A 6,364-nucleotide genomic window follows, 5' to 3' on the forward strand; every position below is an offset into this window, starting at 1 on the left:
GCCATCCGCCTTTCCTTCCCTTCCAAAGGCTGTGCAATTCGAATCGATTTTTTTTCCTTTCCTTTCTCGCGCTGGGTGACTGTAAAAAAAGAAACAGATAGATAGATAGTAAATAAATAAATAAAAGGTGATTGGTACATCTGCCTTATTCATCTGGTTCCAATAATTTTTCAGCGTTCTCCACTTTACCGAAAGTTCATACAGACCATTATTTATTAGCTAATGTATTCAGTAACCTTTTACAACCACATGCCTTAATATCTTGCAGCGTTTTTCACTGTTCATTATTCTTCGTTTAACAGTAACTTCTCTTTTCATTCACTTTCTTATTCCTTCATCTAGTTATTCATTACTGAGAGGAACTCTGTGTTCTTATTAATAAATCTTTGATGATGAAGTTTTATAGTCTATTTTTTTTTCTGAAACCACTTCATTACTGTCTGTAGGTGGTTAACCATTTGTCCTCCCTTTACCTAGAATATTATACTCTCTCTCTCTCTCTCTCTCTCTCTCTCTCTCTCTCTCTCTCTCTCTCTCTCTTATACTATAGTACTAATTAATACTAATGTATATTTGTACAATTTGCTGTTGAATACTACCAATTGTTCCCTACGCTCTCTCTCTCTCTCTCTCTCTCTCTCTCTCTCTCTCTCTCTCTCTCCTAACTAAGAAGGAGAGAGGAGAGAGAGAGAGAGAGAGAGAGAGAGAGAGAGAGAGAGAGAACGTGTAATCAAGACTCAGTGTACAACCCACACCAAAGTAGTCCTAATGGTTTCTAGCATCTGAATCATATTTAATCCTATCAACGAATGACTTATGCTTCTATCAGATAAGATATACGTTTTATTTCTGTTGCTTTCATGCTTTCGTTGAATTTCTCTGTTATATTTAGCGTCAATATAAAGTAACTTCAAGGTCAGTTACGTTCGAACCGTTCGCTATTTTGCATTATATTTACAACGGTCTAGTCATTCCCTTGAAACGGTCACATGGAAGCCTTTAAGAAAGATCAAAAGACCAAAATAGGTCATAGGCCAGAGACCACCTAGCCCCGTATGAAGTAAATAATAGGAAAAAAAAAGAAGTACGAAGAAAGGTCCTGGCCACCCACACATTAATCCCACGGCCTAGTGCGCATGTCTATACGATTCATGTCTCTGGCACCATTCGATTGCGTGAGGTTACTCTGACATTAAGCAACTCTAAGTTTTACATTCTTCCTTTTTCTGGAACTGCAACAAACAAAAATGGCTAAAAAAAATGCTTTGTCATTTTCTTGTAACTGCTAAGAAGCTTCTTTCGCGGGCGCAAGCTACTCTTAAACACACTCTGCTTCCTTCATTAACATCAAAAACGGTTTCGAAATCATTGTTGTCGTGAGCCATTAGCGCCTCAAGGTGAGTTTTTTCTTTCTACCCCTTCGCATAATTGCTATGATCCTGTTCATGGCGACAGAAATACAGCAAGCAGCGTCACTCTCTCTCTCTCTCTCTCTCTCTCGGTCCTGATCAACAATGCCAGGGTTAAACATTTATTTTTTTCCTCTTTTGTATAACTTTCACACCGTCACCTTTCATACCAAGATCGCCTCACTGCCATTGCACATGACACGTGATCTTAATGCGACCTGAATTTTAATCTTGTTACGTTTCTGTGATCATTTCACACAATTGTAATAGATCAGTATAAAGGACACGTACATTAGTGGTCTCTTTGAATAATCGTTGTAAATGTCACTTTCTAATTGGCCGTTAAGTCCACATCTTTGATAAATTCCAGGTCTTATTTGGCCGTTAATTCCAGCGCAGAATCTTTGATCAGTTCCAGCAAGGCTAAAAAAGGTAGGCCTAAAGTTCAATTTGAGTAACGGGCGTAAATCTTTCATAGTCAGGACTCGTGACCCTTCAAATCATCAGAAGTTATATAATTATATATATATAATAATATATAGATAATTATTATTTTTATATATTAAGATTATTATACTATACATATGAAATAGCACAAGTTCTTCAGCCAAATATTTTGCAGACATTCCACAGCTGTGGACACCATCGGTTATAGACAGTGCCCGTCTACTGCATTAGTTTCTCTCTCTCTCTCTCTCTCTCTCTCTCTCTCTCTCTCTCTCTCTCTCTCTCTCTCTCTCTCTCGGAAGTCCTGAATTACTTGCCAAGGCTACGAAATAAACTGCCAAAAGACGTTGTAAGCAGCAACATCGTGGAAGAGTTTAAAAGCTAGACAAAATCATTAGGACACTGTGAATGCACAGCAAAACGTGCTCCTACAGATAAGTGAGCACACGATGTCTCCTTGGATGGACTAACAAGTCTTTGAGACATCCTAATCCTTGTAACTCCTCGTAACCAAGATTCATTTTAGGATCACCATCAAGAGTATGAAGCAAGGACATTTTCTCTGGTGGGGCTGTTTACGATTCTGTTCTGTACTTTTTGTTCTCATAATTTCTGAAGTATTTTGGTTCTGTAAGACTTATAGCGCTTTTCAGGTATCATGATATATCGCAGTGTAAGATACGTGCGTTCTGTAACCTTCGAATATCTTTGTATGTCTGATGAAATTATCTTCGTTTAGAAGAATGTTCCTTGGCAAGTTCTCTTTTATCGTTATCTTCACTATTATTTTGCGCTTCAGGTATATATTCTTACTGAACAAGCCCTCCAAAACATATACTTTATTCCAGACGTATCAGCCAAATACTTATATATTACTAATTACCAAATAACTAATGCACTTTCGGGATCTGAAATAAATGAGCGTGGAAAATGTGATAAATAATTGACCCTCTAGAGGCAGATGGAATCGAGCCCAAGACTAAGCCTATGGATCCTGTATTTACATAATAACATATACATAATAACACATGTATGTAAGAAAATCGGAAGCTGAGAGAGAGAGAGAGAGAGAGAGAGAGAGAGAGAGAGAGAGAGAGAGAGAGAAGAATCAAAATCCATCAGTAATGGAATGGGGTCATTAAAAATCGAGGGAAAAGAAGCAGTGTCAGCGAGAAAACAATAGACGTATTTTCATCAATTTTACGAGATGGGCGCGTTTGCACAAGCTTACAATAAAATATTATAAGATTTTACATTTATCGTAATTTGTTATTTTCATAAGTTGTCATTTAGCGTATCGCAAATTATTCCTTTTTATCGTAATCATATAATTAATTATTCCAAAATTCAACTGGTAAAGGAAAGCAAAGTAAACGTTTGCTCTCGATTGCGTCTCATACCGAAGATTTGTTTACATTTTGAACTGTGAACGTGGTCGACTTGTCAAGGTTTTGTGATCTTTTTTCGTGAATATACTTTGTATTACTCATCATATTTGAGTGTATAATGGTTTCAGGCATTCACTGCAACCACGTAAATATATAACCGTGGAAATACTAACGGAAAATTAACAATAATACCTTTCTTTAGTGACGTCACCCTTGATAAACAAGACAAAAGCTGAAGAAATTGGTCAAGTTGAAATGAGTGACAAAATATGACATGTCAATCTTGTTATGGAAAGATATCCTTCGATACAGTTGTGTTTCAGTTAGACCTATATGGTTTCACAGTCTTCAACACATAGGCTACCCAAACTTAATTTAGGTGAGCTCGTCAGGTTTACATAATCATGCAAGTAGAGGTGAAATAGCTATATGCCTATTCCTGAACAAAACAAGTCTAATATTTTTATATGAACTATAGCTATTAGATATTCTTTGAAGTTAATCAGTATATGTTAGGCTACACATTAACTCGATAAAAATATTACCTACGTCAAATTGCAAATCGATGCTGACATAAATAAACTTGAAATCGATTCTGCGACTGACGTACAGAAATTGTGACATTTTGTAAAACGAGAAAGCATTGTCGGGAAGTTCCGTTAGCAGACGAAAAGACTAAAATAGAAGGAAAAATGAAAATCCAGTGCAGTAGAAATTTCAAGTCTGATTAAAACAATTATGTGTTTCCTTCTCACCGAAATATCACCATGCCACAAGGACACGTGAAATCATTAAGAAATGAGAAAAGCAAAAGAGGAGTAATAAAGAGAGCAAGAGATAAGTAATAAAGAAGCACCAGCAACTGGAACATCCTCCGATGTAAAACCAACACCAGGAAATCGTCACTGGCCTTTTAAGAGTGAGTAGCCTATTGACAATTTAACTGGAGATCTAGAATGTTCGATACTGTTTCTATTATTTACTATGTTCTGATCATTATTAAGTATTTATAAATGCTTTTTGTTCGTTAATCGTCCCTTGTGGTGTCCTTTTACAATCAGTCATTTTAGATGACACAGAAAAAACAAAGAAACTCGACATATGACGTAGGTTTTCAAATCTGTTTAGTATAAAGCAACAAAGCGCGTAGGCACTAATTTGCAATATAAAAAAAATAGAAATTCATACTGAATAACCTGCTATAAAATATGTTCCACCACGAATAATTGGTTTCACCCAAATATATGTAAAACTAGTAAATATATTTGTATATATTTTTGGTAACCAACAGTTGTCACCAGGTAACTGCAATGAGAGGCGAAAAAATGTTTCTTTTCTCGGTATCTGATTCTGCAGCAGCGTCAAAAGGCATCAGAGGGAGATGCTTGTATGTCAGGGAAGGTCGCGTCCTTACCTTGGCCAGGAGGACTGCAATGCCTTTACTAGGCGTTCCTGATCCCCAGGCCACGAGTGCATTAGTATCCCAGCCGCCATGCGCTGTTAGTACCATAACTGTCGATGCTACAGAGAGAGAGAGACTTATATGACGCTTGATATTAACCGTCATTTTGCTTTCGTGCGGTAATCTGAATATCGGTTATTAGAACTGGAACCTCTGTTGGTTTTGTGGTGAAATTAGTGACTTAGGTTTCACCCCAATGACAGGAGTTACGACGGAATGAGTCGATGGTGTTGTCATTTTAAACTAGGCCTATGCGGAAAAACATTAATTAGATTGTTCACTTCGCCACTTCGAAAGAAGCCTAGTTTCACTCCAGTTACGAACGTAGGTATAATATGCGCACATGTTTCCTCTCTCTCTCTCTCCTCTCTCTCTCTCTCTCTCTCTCTCTCTCTCTCTCTCTCTGTCCTTCATCTTTACGAACCCTACAACCCACCCTAGAATCCCCGCTCTCTTCGTCGTCCTGATTCTAAGAGTTGTTATATATTTTTTTTAAAGGTTCGGCTGTCGTCTGCAGCGCTACCTTGGACCGTACACCGTAGTCCTTTCGTTTGGATGATGTGACTTTGCTATCACACGCCACACCCTTCTTCTGCAACTCTCACTTCTTCAGGATGACACTTGTGTACTTGTTAGCCTGAACCTCTGGTGGTCTTGTGATGCTTCGGTGCTACTGCTAGACCTATGTTGATCAGGTGGTCGTTGTTTGTCCTTTAGGTTGACGTTTCTTTGTTGTATACAATGCTTCTCGGTCTTTAAGTACCTCGTCATTTGTTATGTGTGAGTCATGTTGTTATTTTACTTCTTTATTTTGACGTAATACTGGTTATAATTGCTTTTTAACGTTGATAAACCACAGCTGTCTCAATCGTCTCGTAAAATACTTTTGTAGTCTTTCTTCGTCTGATCCTCCTTTGTACTTTTCTTTTAATTCTTACAGACAAACTAAACACTCTCTGTGCTCTATACAATTTCATTTCATTTGTGACTCATTCATTCATTCTTCAAGTGATAATTTCTCAATTTGGTAAAAAATTTATAAAATACAAACTTCTCGTCTTTATGGTTCCATTTATTCGTTTAGTAATCCGAAATCTCAAAAATCAATCTTTTTAACTACTCGTTGTTGTTGTTTTTGATTAAGCTGACCTTTTGTCAGCACGGGCTCTTGCTACTCAAAGTGCAATTGTGATTTATGATTGAGACTTATTTTGTTTCGTAATCCTTAATTATCTAAACCAGTAAACTTTGTTATTTTATGAATAATTTTTTTTCAAATACCTACTCTTATCTGACACCAATTCTTTATGGATAACAAACTAGATTAAATTCAATTGTCTTTCCTGTCTATTAAAACTTACTTTAAAACTTACTTTTTTAATTCCTCTGCACCTAATAATTTCCTTTACAGATAAGTTCCTTTGTAGATTGTTCTTCTATTCATTTTTTTTTACCTTTTATGCACATCCTCAATCTCGAAATAACAGCTAGTCTCTTTCAAATAACATCTGGTCTAGTAGATGAATAACATTTGTGTCTCGTCCGTCTGTCTATTGTTTTTTTATGCTTTGTCACGTCACTTATTCCCAGTTGCAATCAACTGTTTTTTTTTTTTTTTTTTTTTTTTTTTTTTTTTTTTTTTTTTTTTTTTTTTTTTT

This window comes from Macrobrachium nipponense, chromosome 42 (assembly GCF_015104395.2).
Source record: "Macrobrachium nipponense isolate FS-2020 chromosome 42, ASM1510439v2, whole genome shotgun sequence".
Lineage (NCBI taxonomy): Eukaryota > Metazoa > Arthropoda > Malacostraca > Decapoda > Palaemonidae > Macrobrachium > Macrobrachium nipponense.